Here is a 20476-nt window from a genome sequence, read left to right on the forward strand (position 1 = left end):
TCGAAGCTTTAGGATGGTGATATTGAAGGTAGTGTGAGGTGCGATGCCTGCCCCAACTGTAACGTACTGACACATAAAGATTATGAATTCAAAAGCATGAATAAAAAGTCAAAAAATCTTGAGATCATTTTTACAAATTGTTAAAAAATATTTATTTTTGAGAGTGAGCGGGGGAGGGGCAGAGAGAGAAAGAGAAGGAGAGAGACAGAATCTGAAGCAGGTTCCAGGCTCTGAGCTGTCAGCACAGAGCTGGATGCGGGGCTCGAAGTCGTGAACCACCAGATCATGACCTGAGCCAAAGTTGGACGCTTAACCGACTGAGCCACCTAGGCATCCCAAGATCATTTTTGAATGGAGGACGAATGCAAATTCATAGTTCTGGCATTTGCATCTGGAGTTAGGCTACACAGTCTATCAGCAGCACGTTAATTTCATGCTGGGAAAGGCTGAACTATGTACAAGATGATTTACAAGGAGGTTTATGGCACTTTCTGTCTGGTTAGATGACACAGGCTTTGGTGGGGTTTTGTTTTGTTTCTGGTGATGGAACGGGTTGGAGGGCTCTCTTGCCAAGGCAAAGACTTCAGCCAGGGGCTGCGTGTCAGCCTAAGGGCAGTAGGGGGCGGGAGAAGCTTGATTCTAGGGCTCGCGTTGCCCTTCACGTGACGCCTCCCTCTCTTCGCGTCTCAGGCCCTGCTTCCGGCCTGGGCGTCACCCGGAAGTGGGGGGGGAGTAAGGAAGGGAAGGGTAAAGGCCGCAGGCCCGGGAGGCTAAGGGTGGAGAAACAGAATCCAAGTGAGTGCTGCTGCCGCCGCCGCGCTCCCCTCTCCCTCTCCCCCTCCCCCTCCCTCCGGACGCCGCTACTATTGCTTCTTCTCCGGGTGTGTTAGATTGGAGCCTGCGCGTGCATTTGTCGCTGCCGCGGGCTGCGTAGCTCCCGACGTTTAACCATAGGAAAAAATAAACCAGGTAAGTCCTATACCGGCTTCCCGTCGTTCCTTTCTACTGGAGAGGTGTTCTGTACTGTCAGTCTGTACTACCGAGTGTACCGAGGGTCATTTTAATCTGGGGGCAATCCCCAAACGCTCACTTCTTCACAACTCAGGTATTTACCTCGCTCATGTTTTACCCCTCCTAATAGGGCATAATGGAGGGGAGATTGGGTACTGACCCGTGTCATTTTCCTTGTACCCTCCTGCGAAAGTGTTCTGATCATCCAGTGGCCTGTGTTACCTAATTAATTAAAGATATGAGAAGGTCTGTGCCTGTATGGAAGTCACATGTACTGATGACCATAATTAATGAAATAAAGTGAAAAATTATTTTGCTTCTTGTCTCTCTCTGGGAGCATAAGCTAAACTGAGAGAACGCTCTTGTTCTTATTTCATTTTGTTCATTCGGCCCGCTTCCCAGTAAAGTTATTCTCCATACTTGTCACACCCTTGTGGTACCTTTATCTTTGACACTTTTTGTTGTAGACGTTGAGGTTATCCTAAGCACCAACAACTCTTTCATTGCTTCACAAGTTCGTATTTTAGCATCTGATCTTTGTTTTAGAGTCTTTTCATCTACAGTAATACGGTTTTGTATTGAGTCTTAATGTGTGAAGGACATCGAATTGGGTGATATCGAGGTGTGGGGGTGGTATGGAGTATAGGCAAGAAATAGGACAGAGTCCCTGGCCTCAAGTGAGTTTGCAGTCAAGTTAGTTGAGTTCAGTTATGAAGTCAGTGGGTTCTAGCAGCCCCACTGATTGAATAACTAGACTGCTTATCTCATCCTCTTACTTTTTAAAAATCTTTTTAAAATCTCATCCTTTTAAAAGGATATTTTGAACTGAGATTTTATTTATTTTTAAAACGTTCTTGTGTTTACATTCATGACATGAGAGGGTTTTTTGGTACTAGAGGGTTTCACAATGTATAGGAAAGACAGGTACATCCTTTTAATTTCATCTCAGTAACATTGTACGTTAGAACGAGAAAGTGTTATGAGAATGCAGGGAAGGGAGCATTTGAGATGGGCCTTGAAGTTGGGTAGGACTTAACTTTGCAGGAATGGAAGTAGGGGAGGGCAGCCCAGGTAGAAGAAAAAATACGAGCCGAGGCTTAGGGGGCTGGAAAGATGCAGGACATCCAACAACACACTGTACATCAACATCCCTATTTCTAACACAGCCACATCCTCTCAGATATTGCTGTTAAAGGAAAAAACATATAGGCTCCAAAACTGGTAAGCTCACAACCATATCCAGCTACCCTCCAGCCAACAAAAAAGCTTATATATAGAAAAAATGCATGAAATGACAAAAGCAGCATGAATGTATGAGATTTCAGTCAGATGTAAACTCAAATTTAAGAGAAAAAATAAAGTTTGCTATATATTTTCATTTAAGCTTTAATTTTTTTAAGCTTTAATTTTAAATTTGGTTAACATATGGTATTATATTAGTTTCAGGTGTACAATATAGTGATTCAACACTTCCATACGTTACCCAGTGCGCATCACAAGTGCACTCCTTAATCCCCATCACCTATTTAACCTATCCCCCCCACCCACCCACCTCCCTTCTAGTAACCATTAATGTGTTCCCTATGGTTAAGTCTGTTTCTTGGGGTGCCTGGGTGGCTCAGGTAATTAAGCTCCCAGGTAATGATCTCACGGCTCATGAGTTTGAGCCCCACATTAGGCTCTGCACTGACAGTGAGGAGCCAGCGCGATTCTTTCGCCCTCTGTCTTTCTCTGCCCTTCCTCTTCTCACTCTCTCTGTCTCTCAAAATAAACTTAAAAAAGAAGAAAAAGTCTGTTTCTTGATTTGTCTCTCTCATTTTTTTCCTCTTAAAGTTTGTTGTATTTTAATTCTGATTGACTGTTATAACTTAAATGTATTTGGAATCAATTTTTACATTTCTGGGAATGAATAACATCGGTGTCTGAAGCCAGAAGTTGTTCCAGGATTTCCCCAATGAATTTCTGCATTTCTTTTTCTCCAAATTGATTTCTCGCCTGGTCTTCTTAATATGATAGAAACTATTCTTTTCCAATCATAGTCTTAGAAAGATCTTGATTCTTGGCCTCCAGGTAGGGTTAGATTAAACACTAATCTCCCCAAAGGATAGAGACATCTCTGGTCTCTAATGCAGAAGGTTGTTTTTCTTTGAAAAGATGCATGCAGAAATAGTAAAATTTATTTGAAAAGGAAAGGGAGTGATGAGCAAAAATCAACTAACATATACAATCTTTACTTCTGTGAGGGTGCTAAGGCAACACATTTCTTTATAAATTCCTCATTATAACTTCTCATTATAACATTATAACTCATTATAACTTCCTCATTATAACCTCATTATAACTTATTTTATTAAAAATACTTGACAAACTTTAATCAAGACTTTTTTTAGTTTATTTATTTATTTATTTTGAGAGAGAGAGAGCACGAGGGGCAGAGAGAGAAGGAGAGAGAGAATCCCAAGCACGCTCCCCACCATCAGCGTGGAGCCCCATTTGGGGCTCAAACTCAGGAACCATAAGACTGTGACCTGAGCCAAAACCAAGAGATGCTTAGCCAACTGAGCCACCCAGGTGCTCCTTTAATCAAGACTTTTGACACATCCCAATGCGTGAAAATAATTTTCATTTGCCAGTTGGGAAACTAAATTGTGAGGAGAGATTTATCTGAGGTGATACAGGCACTGGCACAGCTGAGAATAATATTTGGGAGTTTTATCTTAAAATTTCTTCTACTCATCTTTGTGAAAGGTTTTACAGAGTTTTGTTTTTGAACTGTGGTCTTGCTTAGGACATAAAAATGTGGGTGGAGCAGGGAGGTGGGCAGGAGAGACAGGCCACAGGCCTGTTTTGGTTCAATTTACCATCTCAACAATCATGTTTTTCACTTATAACTCTCAAGTCTTCAAGGTAGATTTAATATGATATAACTTGCTTATTTGCTGAGGTAGTATGGCAGGAAAAGTGTCATGATACTTTTAGAATGTGTTTCATTAAAGTGAAAGGGTAGAAAATTTCTGGTTTCATAAATATGTTCCTAGTTTCTCCAGCACTGTTAGAGAATTGAAGTGATTTTCTTATCTTTGTGGAATTAAATGTGTGGGATACTGGTAGATTACATTAGTTTTCACAAATATTTCTTTCCTTGGAGGAAATGAGGATAAAATATCCCCCATTTTGAGCCACTTAGTTGTACTTTGTCCCATGTTTTCTGTCCACATTTAGAATTACACAGCTATTTTTTTAAACCTATTTTTACTTTATGATTTTCTCGTGTAGAAGTCCAGTTTTTCAGACCTATACTCAGGAGCACATTTTCATAATTTACTAGTTGAATAAACAGGTTATTTCACATCTTAGGGAAATTGTTTTAACCTGGCCATTTACCTTATTTGATTTTGTTTGTAAAAAGTTTAAGTGTTTTGTTTTATGCTGATATAATTGTTGCTGATCCTGTGTGTGCATTTGATGTCTCAGCCAAAGATTGTGAGGGAATAATATTGGAATTACTTCCCTCCTCTACTCTGACCTGAGAGTTTGCAGCGCATTGTATATTCTTGGAATTGTGAAGAAAATGGTTTCTGCTCTCTTGAGTGTTCACCTGAAGCATGGTACCTGCCGTTCAGGAGAGGAGAGCATTAAGAGGGCTTCTGTTAAGACCTGAAAAACTGTTAACAGAGATAGAAGAACAGAAAAGAATTCCAGAGTGGAGAGCCCTTTAAAGGAAATTCCCAGGACTGTTTCTTAAATATTTATTTGTTTACTTATTTATTTATTTATTTAATAGAGAGAGAGAAAGCATGCATGTGTGGGGGAAGGGTAGAGAGGAAGAGAGGGAATCTTAAGCAGGCTCCATGCTCAGGGTGGAGCCTGACCCTGAGATTTTGACCAGGGCTGAAAACAGGAGTCAGAAGCTCAGTGGACTGAGCCACCCAGGGGCCCTTCTCAGGACTATTTAGGATAAATTTGTAGCTGACTTCTAGTGTCGTGAGGATACTTAAGAATTGATCCTTGAACTAACAAAAGTTTACATAGAGCTTGGTTGTTAAGGAGTTCCAAGTGTAACTCCTTAGTTGATCCTTGTACTTACAATGGTAAGAAAAAACAAAGGTATCTAATTTTTTGGTGATAATAAAATTATTTCTTCTAAGAATTCTAATTGAATTATTAAATCAATCAATAGTAATGCTATTAATATAAAGTATATTGTATTGATTATTAATAAATACATTATTATTTTGGAGTGGGGAGAGAGAGAGAGCCGGCTAGGGGCAGAGGGAGAGGGAGAGGGAGAGAGAGAGAGAGAGAGAGAGAGAGAGAGAGAAATCTTAAGTAGGCTCCTCACCGGGTGTGGACATGGGGCTTGATCTCAGGACTGTGAGATCATGAGCTGAGCCGAAATCAAGAATTGGTTGCTCAACTGACTGAGCCACCCAAGTGCCCAATATATTATATTTTTAATTAATTAATTATTTATTTAGAACGTGTGCTGGAGCAGGGGAAGAGCAGAGAGAAAGGGAGAGAGAGAATCTCAAGCAGGCTTCACACTGAGTGTAGAGCCTGACGCAGGGCTTGATCTCACAAACCTGTGAGATAATGACCTGAGCTGAAATCAAGATTCAGATGCTCAACCAACTGAGCCACTTAGGTGCTTCCAATATATTATATTTTTAAAACACTACTATTAATATTAAATCATTTGCATAGAATCAGTTTCATTTTGGCCAATAAATGTTTTCTCTTATTTTACTCTGCCATTTCACTGTTAATTCTGATTATCAATTTTTAGTTCAGACTTACAGCTACAGTATCTTGGTATTAATTTCTGATCACACCTGTAAGTGTGTTTTTGGGTATTAGCAATCAAATTGGTGTCATATGTCTTCAAGTATTGTCCATCTAAAGTGAAGTGTTTTATCTGGCTCCTCTGTTTCTAGCGAGGTGATAGCAGAATGAATTTTAGTCATAAAAACCTTTGTAGTCTTCAGATAGTTATAAAGCCTTAAATTCATTGTATGATGATAGAAAAAATAATTTATGTAGTGCAGTATATTACTTGACCTTGAGTGTTAGCATATGATTAGGGTTGCATAAGAGTGTGTCCACTGTGTTTTTTACAAAAATAACTCACAGATGCCTGTTTCTTAACTTTAGGGGCAGTGGTAAGTCATGGGATCTTGAATCTTTTCCTTTTTATTATTTTTTGGGGAGCATGTAAATGAAGGAGACTAGAATTGATCTTTCATCTAGTGTGAAAAAATGTGCAATTTGGTAGGATTGTTAACATGTTCTTTCATAGGGCCAGATTTTATTTCTAGAGCTAGTAAGTGGCTAAGCTAAGATTTAAAGCCAGACAGTCTGGTTTTAGAACCTGTAGTCTTCTCTCTCTCTCTCTCTCTTTTTTTTTTTTATAAAGTCACTTTATTTTTTATTTTTTAGAGAGAGTGCATGAGTTGTGGAGAGAGGCAGAGAGGGAGAGGGAGAGAGAGAAAGAGAGAGAATATCTCAAGCAGGTTCCATGCCCAGTGTGGAGCCCAACACGGGCTCAATCCCATGAATTTAGGATCATGGGATGCTCAACTGACTGAGTCATCCAGGTGCCCCTAGAATCCATGTTCTTACCTTACATAAAAGAACTGTATTTTTTTAATGTTTATTTATTTTTGAGATGGAGAAAGAGAGACAGAGTGTGAGTGGGAAAGGGGCAGAGAGAGAGGGAGACACAGCATCCAAAGCAGGCTCCAGGCTCTGAGCTGTGAGCACAGAGCCTCATGTGGGGCTTGAACTCGTGAACCACGAGATCATGACCTGAGCTGAAGTCAAATGCCAAACCGACTGAGCCACTCAGGCTCCCCAAAGAACTGTTTTTTTTTTTTTTTAAAGTACATAGACATTTGAGCAAAATTAGCTCTATTGCAGTTAAGTTCCTTGTTTGTCCTAAAGGGAGAAATACTCATTTATCTTCTTTGAAAGTATGAATGAGCAAATAGATTTGATGACGAAAAATTAAAGTATTGGTAACTCAAAATTTCCTTGATACTTTCAAACTAAATTCAAAAGTAAGGAGTCATAGTTTTATTTTTAGCTAATTACATTAATTAAAGATATGCTAAAAGACTTAATGTTTAAAGTGATGTTGGTCTTGTTTGTATTTTCTAAGTCCCTCAGGAAGAGAAAAGAAATGGTCATGTGTCTATTTTTATCTTTTTTTTAAGGAAAAATGTTTATTTAAAAAAAGGAAAACTGTTTTATTCAGTACATGTATTTCAGATATTAGGTAAATACAAAAATGATATAACAGTACCTACCTCAGAGGATTGTTGATGAGTTAATACATGTGAAGCTCTAAGAGCAGTGCCTGTCAGGTAGTAAACACACAGTAAAGTTTAGTTACCATTATTCTTTTAAAAACTATTTACTGTAGGGGCGCCAGGGTGGCTCAGTTGGTTAAGCGTCTGACTTTGTCTCAGTTCATGATCTCTTGATTTGAGGGTTCAAGCCCTGTGTCGGGCTCTGTGCTGACAGCTCAGAGCCTGGAGCCTGCTTCAGATTCTGTGTCTCTCTCTCTGCCCCTCCCCTGCTCACCTCTGTCTCTCTCTCAAAAATAAAATTAAAAAAATTAAAAATTATTAAAAATGTTTTAATGTTAGCAAACTATATAATAAAATTATAAATTCTAGTTTTGCAGTACTATAAATTGAGTGGATGTAGGAGGAATATACTAATGAATCAGTATCTGCAAGCAATAATTAGTTTCTAATGCATTAAAAAAATTGTTTTTAATGTTTATTCACTTTTGAGAGAGAGAGAGAGGGAGAGAGAGAACACGAGCTGGGGAGGGGCAGAGAGAGAGGGAGACACAGAATCTGAAGCAGGCTCCAGGCTCTGATCTGTCAGCACAGATCCCGACGCGGGGCTCTAACCCACAAATTGCGAGATCATGACCTGAGCTGAAGTCAGATGCTTAACTGACTAAGCCACCCAGGTGCTGCAGCAATAATTAGTTTCTAAATTCCACCACAGAAAATGGAAAACTCAGATTGGGAGGGCACAGTAGCCTACATTACACCTACAGTATGCTAACATCACATCTTGAAACTCATTATCACAGATAGCAAGTCAAGTCACCCTGATGTACTTAATCTTTCTGCTTCTCCACCGAGAAAACTCATGGCATTCTGCTTACATAATTAGTGAGTTACAGACTCTGGGTCACTGAGCTTTTCTGGATTATTTCTTTAATTGTGAAATGCTGAACCATACTTCTGAATGATTTCTGAAAAAGTAGGCAGAGGAAAAAAAAGACTTTGTGCATTTCTGACCTACTCTTCAAAATAGTTGCATTCTTACAAAGTTGTATGTAAGTTGAGCTGTTACAAGTTATGTCAGCACTCCAATTAAATGTTTATTGTGTGCTTGTTATGAATGTAGTATTTATGTGGGTTCTGTGAGATATGCAAAGAAGCATAAGGCATATGCTCCATTGTCTAATCAGAAATAAATCTAAAACCAAGCAATTACAGAGAAATTAAGTACTAAACTATGATGCTGATTCCAAGGGTATTCAGAACTCAAAAAGAAAGTGGGTATGAGTATTTGACATGTTTTTCATGGAGGAGGTAGGACTTGAGTTCATTTACTAACTCAGCAATTATTTGAGTAGCTAATGTGCAAGGTACTGGGGATATGATTGTGAATACAACAGATCTGGTCCTGCTTTTCTGGAGTTTACAGATGAGTGAGGTGATTTAAATATGTGGAAGAGAGCATTCCAGATGAGGGGACCAGTCTAAACAATATAGTAGAAAGAAATGGCAAGCATGGATTATATATGGCAGTGAGGGCACTTGCCTAATTGTAGTAGAGATTATATATGTTAGGGAATGTTAGGGAAGAGTATTGAAAGTGATAGATGAGGGCCATCGTTTGAATGCTCTGAACAACAATTTAAGTCTATGGAAAGTGGGGTGGGAACAGTCTTGTGGGACTAAGCCCTTAACTTGGAATCTGACCCTATCTCCAGATAGACAGTATCAGAATTGAGTTAAACTGTAGGACACCCAGCTGGTGTCACACAGAATTGCTTGTTGGAGGAAAACTGCCACACATCTGGTGTCAGAAGTGTTATGAGTATAGTAGTACTATGAGACTAAAGGAGAAACATGAGAAAGAAGACTGGGTTTTTCTAATACAGCCATCTTTTGAACGCTTTGAACAGTATTTAATCTGTGGTAAATTCCTTGGATGTGGTGTTTTGGAGAGGGATAGGAGCATGGGCTTTGGAGCCTTAGGCCTTGATTTGGTCCCATTTCCATTCTAATTTGTTTCCTAAGTTTAGAATTTTGTGTTAAGTTTTCTTAGTGAGCAATAAAATGGTATTTTCACAGAGGAGCTGGGATCAGTTACCCTAGTAGCACCAAGTAACACTAGAGAGCAATGTCTATAATGAAGTGCTGGTGGGAAGTTTAAGAAGTTGGGAGAAGTAGAAGGAAGTTAGACAAGGAGAGAGAAATGCATTCTGTGATGGTTAGTAGAATGCCATTAGAAATGTCTTCAAGCAAAACAGAGTACATTTGCTTAGCCTTTGTTTTCAGTTGTATTTTATTAAGAATAGTGTGTTTCTTCTGTCCAAATATGAGACAATAACTGCAAGTTGTTTGACTCAGCCACTTGAGAACTACCGGTGGTCATTTTAGATTCTTTTCTACATGTGAAGCATCTAGTCAGTGTCAGATTATCTTCTATATTTGAAGCATCTGACTAGACCATTGCGTCCTAGTTTTGTATTTTACCTAAACACAACTTGGTCAGAAGCTTGAAGTGGTAAGTTTTGTTTATAATCTGTGTTAGTATTCTCACAACTTGGCTTAAGGCATGAGTGGATTCCCAAATGAATGCCTGATATGACCTGCCGTTTTCCCTTGCTACCTTTGGATTTAATGTAAGTACCATCGTGTTCTTTAAAAAAAAATTTTTTTTAAATGTTTTTATTTATTTTTGAGACAGAGAGAGACAGAGCATGAGCAGGAGAGGGGCAGAGAGAGAGGGAGACAGAATCCAAAGCAGGCTTCAGGCTCTGAGCTGTCAGCACAGAGCCTGACACGGGGCTCGAACTCACGGGCTGTGAGATCGTGACCTGAGCTGAAGTCGGACGCTTAATCAACCGAGCCACCCAGGCGCCCCAATACCATCATGTTCTAATAAGGTTTAACAGTATTATTAAGGCACTTTCTAGAATTTTTTTCTGTCAAATGAGTAGAAATGATCACATAAGACCATCTTTGTTTCATCCCAATCCTTTATTGGGGTGATCTCCAGCCTTATTATGTGGAGGACCTTCTTTTTCTTTCTTTTTTTAAAGTAGGCTCTATACGTGGGGTTTGAACTCACAACCCCAAGGTCACGAGTCACATGCTGTACTGACTGAGACATCCAGGCACCCCCGGAGGACCTTATTTTAATCTAAGTCTTGAGATCAGGGCAGATATAGTCATTGTAGTTCCTGAGAAGTAGTTGCTGGCTGTACCTCTGTTCTCCCTTTCACTCTGGGAATGTTAGCTGGGACATGTGGCAGAAAGGGGATGTAGCAGAGAGGAGAAAATATTGGGAACCACCTTGGAGCTCCATGAAGCAAGGTTTCTAGACTGACCAGTAGATCCTGATCTACAGGTTGGAGACTTCTACTTTATTTTATCTAGGGCTATTGTCTTACACAACTCCAGAGGCAGCAGTCACATTGGTAGTCTATAAATATTATAAATACATACAAGTTTATAGATATTATGATGTGGAGTTGTGCAATATGTCCACCTTGAAAACTTGACAAACCACTTCTATTTCTAGCCCCTTTCTCTTAATATCTACAACATTTAGCAGCCATGGTAGTCCCAAGTTTATCACTTGAATCTCACTTCCCACCTTAAGGCTCTTCTGTAGTCCAACAAATGAAATTTAGATCTTTGAGGATTTTAAGGACTTGCATCAGTTTTCTTACTCTATTTAAGTGTACTCATCAATAAAATGGTGATGATGCCTATCCTAACTCATACGTTGTTATGAGTATCAAATGAAATAATATACAAAAGCACTTTGTAAATTGTAGAGTGCTATACAAATGTAAGATAGTATTCTTTCTTGGTGTCTTGTCTTATAGTGGAAGGGGTACTGACTTTGAGACAGGAGTCTGGAATTTAAGTTCCAATTCTGCTATTAACAAACTGTGACTTTGGACAAATTACTTCGTGTTTCTGGGTGTTTGTTTCTTTATATATGAAAGGACACTAATTATGCCACTCCTCTCTACCTAGAAACCCAAGAGTTGTTTTTTTTCCTCACCCCATATTCAGTCAGTCACCAAGTCTTTTGTCTAGTTCTTTTTCTTCTTTTTTTTAAATTTTTTTTAACATTTATTTATTTTTGAAACAGAGAGAGACAGAGCATGAACAGGGGAGGGGCAGAGAGAGAGGGAGACACAGAATGTGAAACAGGCTCCAGTCTCTGAGCTGTCAGCACAGAGCCCGACGCGGGGCTCGAACTCACAGACCGTGAGATCATGACCTGAGCCGAAGTCGGCCGCTTAACCGACCGAGCCACCCAGGTGCCCCCTTTTTTTTTTTTTAATTTTTTTTTTAACGTTTATTTATTTTTGAGACAGAGAGAGACAGAGCATGAACAGGGGAGGGGCAGAGAGAGAGGGAGACACAGAATCTGAAACAGCTTCTTCTTCTTTTTTTTAAAGTAAGCTCTGTGCCCATCATGGGGCTTGAACCTCACAACCCTGAGATCAAGAGTCACATGCTGTGCTGACTGAGCCTGCCAGGCGCCTCTGTTGTCTAGTTCTTGATATTTCTCAAAATTTCCCCTACGTCTCTATCTCCATTTAGTCCCTAATCATTTCCCTTCTGGGCTATAGCCTTTTTAATTTTTTTATTTTTATTTTTGAGAGAGAGAGAGGGCACAAGTGAGCAAGAGGCAGAGAGAGAGAGAGAGAGAGAGGAGAGAGAGAGAGAGAGAGGAGCCAGGCTCACCCAAAGCGGGGCTTGAACTCACCCAATGCAGGACTCAAACTCACAAACTGTGAGATCATGACTGAGCCAAAGTCAGATGCTTAACCAACTAAGCCACCCAGGTGCCCTGCGCTATATAGCCTTTGTCAAAATTATGGTAAAATATACATCATATAATATTTACCAGTTTAACCACTGTAAGTGTACAATTCAGTACCTTTAAGTACATTCATAAAGTTGTGTAACTGTCAGCATTGTCCATTTCTGGAACTTTTTCACCATCCCATGCAGAGACTCTGAACCTGTTAAAGAAGAGCTTCTCACTTCCCCTTCTCCTACTCTGGATAACTTCTATTCTACTTTTTGTCACTATGAATTTGCTTATTCTAGGTACCTGTTATAAATGTAATCCTACAGTATTTGCCCTTTTTTATTTGGCCTATTTCCCTTAGCATAATGTCTTTCAAGTTCATTCTTGATACAGTATATGTAATAATTTAATCCCTTTTAATGGCTGGATAATATTCCATTGTTCGACGGTAGGCTTTTAACTGGTCTTCTGACTCTAGTCTTGCCCCTTTCAAATTTATCCTTCATGATATGATCTTACTTAACCTTTCCAACTTCTTTGTCTTTTCCACTCACACCATATTCCTAGTCATACCAAAAACACTTCTTCAGATGTGCCATGCTATTTGACACCTTTGTAACTTTGCTCATGGCCCTTTTTTTCTGGAGTTTCTATGCATTTTTCTGGAGAACTCTTATTCAACCTTCAAGACCCAGCTCTCTTAACAATAGTAGGTTGGTTAAATTATGGTCCATTCATATAATGGACTTCTATTCAGCCTTTTAAAATTATGGCATATATTAATGATTAAAAGCACAGACTTTGGATCAGACTTATTGTGTTCAAGTTTCAATTATGTCACTTACTAGCTATGTGACCTTGGGAAAGTTCCTTAACCTCTCTGAGTCTCAATTTCATCATCTATAAAGTGGATATAATATTGTACCTTTCCCCTTGGGTTGTGAAGATTAAAATATTAAAAAATATTAGGTATTATTACATATTAATATTTACAAAGTTTTTCATTATAAGTATTGAATGAGAAGCATGTCACAGGGCACCTGGGTGGCTCAGTCAGGTAAGCATCAGACTTCAGCTCAGGTCATGATCTCACAGTTTGTGAGTTTGAGCCCTGCATTGGGCTCTCTGCTGTCAGCATGGAGCCTGCTTCGGATCCTCTCCCTCTTTCTCTGTCCCTACTGCATTCTCTCTGTCTCTCTCAAAAATGAATAAACATTTAAAAGCATGTCATAAAACAAAATACATAATTTTTATTAAAAATGTGTGTGTTTAGGGGTGTCTGACATTTTATTTTCTTTTGTCTTTTTATATTGCTCATGCTCTACCCACTTTTTATTAACTTGGCTTATAATTATGATATGAAGCTTTTCAGGTTAATCCATCCATTTCCATCAAACTCATTTTTGTGTGTGCATGTTGAGGAGACTGATTTATAATTATCTGGACAGATATAATTTATTTTACACCAAACTATGGCAGTATCATCTTTGAACATAGATACTTACACTTTTCCTAATTTGATCTATTTCCCTTTCTCTCTGATATGTCCAACTTTAATTTCCTACATTCATAGCCATACCTTTTTCAAAGGGAGATGTTGTCAGAATTCGTTTTTAGCTGAAAGATACTAGTAATTTTAGTCTTTATCTGACTCATTTCTCTGTGTGTGTGTTTGTGCACATTAATCCTTCATCAAAAGTAGGAAAAAAGGCACATAAGACAAGAGAAGAGGCTTTTTGGTAATTTATTTCAAAGACCAAGAGAATATACTAAGCCAAAATTTAGAATTTAGTTATAGCTTGACTCCCTACAGCTTTTTCAGAATTAAAAAGTTAAACCTCTTTAAAGCAAACTAATTGAAAGGAAACATCCACTTTGTGAAAATTGCATGTCTGAAATTGGGAGGAAAGCTCCCTTTTAGGTAAAGTACATTTTTTACTTTACCAAAAGCAACTTTCTAATGATTTCAGCCTATTTGGAGTCTTAATTTTGTAAGATGACAAAGTTCATTCTAGTGCTTTCTGAGAAAGCACAGAACCCAGAACTGAGGCTGAACTGAATTCTGAAAAAAAAATCTTCCTGCAGGGGCGCTTGGGTGGCTCAGTTGGTTGAGTGGCCGACTTCGGCTCAGGTCATGATCTCGTGGTTTGTGGGTTCAAGCCCCACGTTGGGCTCTCTGCTGGCCGATCAGAGCCTGGAGCCTGCTTTGGATTCTGTGTCTCTCTCTGCCCCTCCCCCACTTGTGCTTGGTCTCTCAAAAATAAACAAACATTAAAAAAATCTTCCTGCAGATCATAATGAATTTGTACTTTAAAGATTAAAATTTTTTTTTAATGTTTATTAATTTTTTGAGAGAGAGGCAGAGCATGAGCTGGGGAGGAGCAGGCAGAGAGACACAGAATCCACGGCAGACTCCAGGCTGCGGGCTATCAGCACAGAGCCCGATGTGGGATCGAACTCATGAACCATGAGATCATGACCTGAGCTAAAGTTGGACGCTTAACAGACTGAGCCACCCAGGCACCATGATTTTCTTAATATTTGTTTGTTTATTTTTGAGAGAGAGCGAGCAAGCCGGGGAGGAGCAGAGAGAGAGGGAGAGAGAAATTCCAAGCTTTCAGCACAGAGCCCAACATGGGGCTCAAACCCACAAACTATGAGATCATGACCTGAGCTGAAACCAAGAGTTGTATGCTTAACTGACTGAGCCACCCAGGTGCCCGCCTGTACTTTAAATTCTAAAAATAGTAAATCTTGTTGGCTATTTGTCTTTATTTCTGTTCAACAAATGTGCATTGAATTTAAATTAATATTTTTTTTCCCAGCAAGTCAGTGGATTTGATATAGCCAATTCACTGGATTTGATATAGCCATCAGTATTAGGGCTTCCACTTGCTTGTGATAACAAAACACTTGAGGGGTGCTTGGCTGGCTCAGGATGGTGAGTTCAAGCCCCACGTTGGGCATGGAGCCTATTTATAACACAAAAAACAAAGCACTTGAAACTTCCCAGTTAAAAACTCTAAAGGGTATGGAATGATATAGGGCTTCTCTGAATTCATTCTCATTCATTTGTATGAAAATACCTGGCTAAACAGTTGTCCTTGACAATTTGGAATTGCTAGTCCCTTTCTATTATATTTTTATCTTTTAATGAGAGACAGAGTACAAGGAGGGGCAGAAAGAGAGGGAGACACAGAATCCAAAGCAGGCTCCAGGCTCTGAGCTGTCAGCATAGAGCCTGATGCAGGGCTGGAATCCAGGGACCACGAGATCATGAACTGAGCTGAAGGTGGACGCTTAACTGACCAAGCCACCAAGGTGCCCCTCTAGTCCCTTTTTAAAAATTGAACTCCTTAGGGGTGCCTGAGTGGCTCAGTCTAGTAAGCATCTGGCTCTTGATTTTGGCTTAGGTTATGGGTTTGAGCCCCATATTCGGCTCTGTGCTGGCAGTGTGGAGCCTGGTTGGGATTCTCTCTCTCTGCCCCTCTCCTGCTCGTACACATGCACACTCTCTCAAAAATAAACTTAAAAAAAAACCCTGAACTCCTCATACATTCCTAGTACATAATTTTTCATCCTTATCTGTTCTGATGGTGATTCAACTTTGAATAGGAGAGAATGTTTATTAGATTTTCACCTTCATTAATCAAAGTGTATAAAACAGGGCATTAAAGGAATTGAGGGGGTAGGTGTGGTGGGAATGTAGATCTGGACTATATTTACAGAGTGTCTGCTTATTTCATGCTGAAAATTATTCTTTGGACCTTGGTTTGATAAAAAGAAAATTTATGAACAATACGGATGTTAGGAAAAGTCAAAGTATTCTGAAAAATAGATATGTATATTATTTTTAGGTTTTAGTCATAATGCATAAATATTTCATCTCTAAGAATTAAGACAAAATAGTTTTTCTACCAGTATTTAAACTGCTTTTTTTTAAATATTGGAAAGATTGATTATATTCTACTTGATAGGAAGGACACTTTTGCATAATCATCAAGATGGGTCACCAAGATATACCACATATACTGAGTATTACAATTTCCTCCAATACAAGTCAAATGCTAGTGTGCATGGGATTGGTGGTATAAACCTACCTGATACCTTTTTTGTTTCCTAAGCAGAATACAAGTACCTGACCTAATTATCTATGAAAGACCTGACATAAGTTCACTTGTTACTGTTGTTGAGGACAGGCATCACTTACCCCATCACTGCCTCCATGGGGCAGAGAAATCTTTCCCAGAGCTGGAAATGTGAATAGGACATAGGTGTCCATTGGCATCTTGATTTCCTAATTGGAACTCACTATCCATTTTTCCATAAGAACCAGTGCTAAAACAATATTAATATATAATCTAGCTTCATAATTGCCAAGAAACTTCTGAAGACCAATTTGTGAACCTAGCCATCATGTATAATGTTCTTTCTGTGAGAAAACATGATATGTCTTCAAAATCAATTGAGAAACAATGGTTTAAGGAACCCAAATTTTTGTTGAAAATAGTTTTATTGAGGTATAATTTTACATACCATAAAATTCACCTGTTGTCTATATATATAGTTCAATTACATTTATACAGTTGTGCAATTATTACCATAATCCAGTATCAATGTCAATTTTTGTTTTCTCAGTCCATCTTTTCTGTATGGTAAAGGAGGACTTACTCTTTGAAAGGCCTCTTCACTGAAAATTAGAGGAGTTGAACTCTAAAATTACTTATAAAATTATATTCTAGTATAATGATCTGAATCAATCTCTTCAAGTTGACATATGCATCTTTCTGGCACAAAATGGATTTTAAAAGCAGCAGGAAAGTCCTTTGCTACCTTTAGTAGTACAATTTTAAGGGTTGGGCAGGCATGATACAGCCTAGATTCTGTTTGGTGTCCCATAGTAAGATCATTATTCTTAGTCCTTTAGCAGGTAAAAAGGTTCCACAGAATAATGAGTACAGTCACAGTTCCAAGCAGTAATGTAGGTATTAAATGGAATGAAATGTGAGCAGTTCTCTTGTGCTCCTCAGTCCTGCTGGCAGTGAAATACCAAAGCTGGTGACTTTCCCCAATTCACCTAGGAAGCTGGCTACTACAGTCCAGAAGCTGGGGCCACCAATTCTCTGTGCAGCGCCCAGAGAAGGAACCTTTGGCGTATTTGCTTAGCTCTCTACAACAGAACCCTGCAGAGAAGCAAAGCAAGGACAGCTGGTGCCTCAGGCAGGCCAAGCCTAGCATTGTGGGAGCAAAGGACATGGCTTCATCAAGATGCAGGATCACCAGGAGAATCCTGCTTCCATTCCCCAGAACATCAGCCAGCTCCTGACTCTTCATTCATTCCCAGGAGTTCCAAACCCAAAGGAAGCCCCATGCTAGGACTGCTGCCGCCAAACATAGAAAACCCACTAATGCCATGCTCTGTAAGTTGCACTCAAGGAACCTATTTTTTTAGCTTTATTTATTTATTTTGAGAAAGAACACACGTGTGTGTGTGGGCAGGGAAAGGGAAGAGAGAAAGGGAGAGAATCTCAAGCAGGTTCCATGCGGTCAGTGCAGAGCCTGACCACTGCTCGAACTCACAAACCATGAGGTCATGACCTCAGCTGAAATCAGGAGTCAGATGCTGGATGCTTAACCCATGAGCCATCCAGGCGCCCTTCAAGGAACGCATTTTTAAATTGGAGGTATTCATTCAATGAATACTTATTGAGGGCCTGTCATATGTTTCAGAGAAATATGCTAGGCACTCAATAGATTTTCTTTTCTTGATAATGCACCGTTAAGGTCACCCCCAGTCACACTTACTTTGTCCAGGGTAGGATAACCAGTTGCAGTTACAACTTAGGGAGGAAACATTGCTGGATTGTGTGTATTTGTACCAGGTAGGGGACCAGGGGGAGGGGATTCTGTAGAACTTTGGGGGCTAGGATCAGAAGAATAGCTGCCCAGAAGAGGTAGGAGAAAAAAAAAAAAAACAAACATCTAGGAAATGGTAAGGAAGTGAGAGAAATGGAAAGAATTGGAAAGTTTAATGTTTGTTTCAGATTAAGGGGAGGAAGGGATACTGTTTGTGTCTCTTCTCAGGATGAGCAAGGGTGGACATTCAGGGGAAAGAACACACTTTTTGGAGTCCAAGAGGTGTGAATTAGAATTAGACTCTACCCTTCATTAGCTTCTTGGCATTAGGCTAAGAAACTCTCATTATCTTTCTGAACTTCAATTTCATCTTCTCCAAAAGGAAGACAGTTTAATATTGTTATTAGGATTAAAATATTTAAAAATATCTGGCATATAATAGTAATTCAATAACTCTTAATTCCTTTTCCCTTTTATTCTCCTCCCCTTTACCCCGTAATTCTACCTACTATCAGCATGATCTGCTAGTTTTTAAATCTTCATTTGAAAAAAAAAATCATAAAAGTAGTATATAGGGTTAAACATGGCTACCTGACCACACATGGTTAGCTCTTGTCCTTCTCAAACTCCACTAATATGACACTAAAGAAGTTTTGAAAGGCTTAAGCCTACAAGGACAGAGAACAGGAGAGGGACATAAGCAGAGGAATGGTTTGAACATATCACTGGAAGGCAGGAAGCAGAAGAAGAGGGGAAACTTGCCTGCAGAGGGGGATATCAATGAGAAGTGAGGTCTTTTATCTCATATTACCTGTGAGAAGCTCAGAACTTAAAGATTAGTATTTTTCCTAAAAGGTGAGGAGGAGACCCATGGCTGAAAAATAAAGGGAAATGTTTTAAAAAATGACAGAACAGGGTTGGACCCTTCAGGTCTCTTTGGTTTCCTGCTACACTAAGGTGATCTTCTTGCTTTCTATCCCATCCTGCCCTGGAGAGTAATGTGGCCTTGGACAAGTTACTTAACCTATTTGTACCTCAGTTTTCCCCTCTGTAAGATAGGGATAATTATAGTATTTACCTCAAGGTTGTTGTAAGGATTAAATGAGTTAATACATGCAAAAATACTGCTCCTGGTAACTCTTGATGAATGTTAGTTGAGGAAGGAGGTGGTGCCCAGGGACTTACATAGCTGCCAGAGGCAGCTCTAGAATTTAGATCATGCCCCATGGAAATCAGCTGCCTTTAACACTTAGGGTGGAAGATGGGGTCTGAACATAGTCTTTGACCCTTCAGAAGGCACCTTTCCCCAGTCCCCTCTCCCTGTTCCCAACTCTGTCTTTTAGGAATGTTCTTGAGCTGTAAGACTGGATTCAATTGGAGCATTGAGCTCTTATAATTCCTTTACTCAGTAAATGTTTATTGAGTGCCTGCTCTGTGCCAGGGATGATTCAGGCGGCTTAAATGACAGTTGGGTCAATAATAATATTAGCATTTGTTGAGTGCTTCCTGTGTGTTAAGTTTTTCTAAGTGCTTTATATATGTTAAGCCATTTAATTCTCATTACGACCCTATGGAACAGATGTTGTTATCCCTGTTTTACAGATAAGGAAACCAAGCACAGAACTTAAGTAGCATGCCCAAGGACACATCACATAGCTCGCAAGCAGCAGAGATAGGACTCAAACCCAGTCTGGCTCTCCAGTCCGTGTTTTTAACTGTTATGCCTCCCTACTTCTAGGGAGCTTACATTTTAGAAGGGGAAGACAGATAGTAAATAATTAAAGTAAATAGATATCAAGTAGTGAAGTGGTATGGTAAATGTAAAACAAGAAGATTGTGATATAGAGGGACTGGCAAAAGGTAGCCTTTAATGGAAGGGTCAATGTTTATGAGTACCAAATAAGAAAAGTGACAGTTCTCTAGGAATTCATTACTTAGGGTATTGCTGTCTCTGCAGGTTTGCAAAATGCCCTTTCTATGATTTGATTCCTAATGCTATGTACACATTTTATTATTGCTATAAAAACAATAGCAGTTCATATGTATTGATGGCTTACTGTGTATGAAGGACTATAATAAGCAATTTGCATAGATTGTTTCGTTTTATCCTGCATCATGTAGTGCTGTAATAATTCTTATTTTTTTCAGCTGTGAAGAACTTAAGCTTAAAGAGACAAAGTAACAGGTCCAGGGCTTTAAATTCTGCAGGTGGCAGAGTGAAGATTCAAACTAAGGTAGACTGATTCCAGAGCCCTTGCTCTTAAATACTTTTATAGATTTTATAGATGAAGTGATTTGCCTAAGGTAACACTTTTTATAAACCATAATAGCAAACCCCCACAATAATAGCTAACTTTTATAGAGATTCAAAGTATTTTAAGCATTATTAGGTCTTCACAATATCAGTGAACTTATATTTTGGAGCTTCAAGATGAGAAAAACAGCACATTTGAGTGAACAAGCTTCTAGTGCTATGATTTTATTACCCCAAATTGGAAAATTTTCACATTAACTA

The 20476-nt window shown here is 39.2% G+C and overlaps 1 protein-coding gene across 5 annotated transcripts in view; it reads left to right on the top strand.

Moving 5' to 3' along the window:
* Window positions 1-746: 746 nt before the first annotated feature.
* Window positions 747-20476, top strand: part of ATP7A (ATPase copper transporting alpha) — a 177869-nt gene continuing 158139 nt past the window's right edge. For 4 of the 5 annotated variants that reach the window (XM_027053780.2, XM_015084279.3, XM_027053781.2 and 1 more), the window contains exon 1: window positions 811-969. The gene's annotated coding sequence lies outside the window, so the exon portion shown is untranslated. The other variant, XM_053202514.1, reaches the window with a different exon arrangement.

Source organism: Acinonyx jubatus, chromosome X (genome assembly GCF_027475565.1).
Source record: "Acinonyx jubatus isolate Ajub_Pintada_27869175 chromosome X, VMU_Ajub_asm_v1.0, whole genome shotgun sequence".
NCBI lineage: Eukaryota > Metazoa > Chordata > Mammalia > Carnivora > Felidae > Acinonyx > Acinonyx jubatus.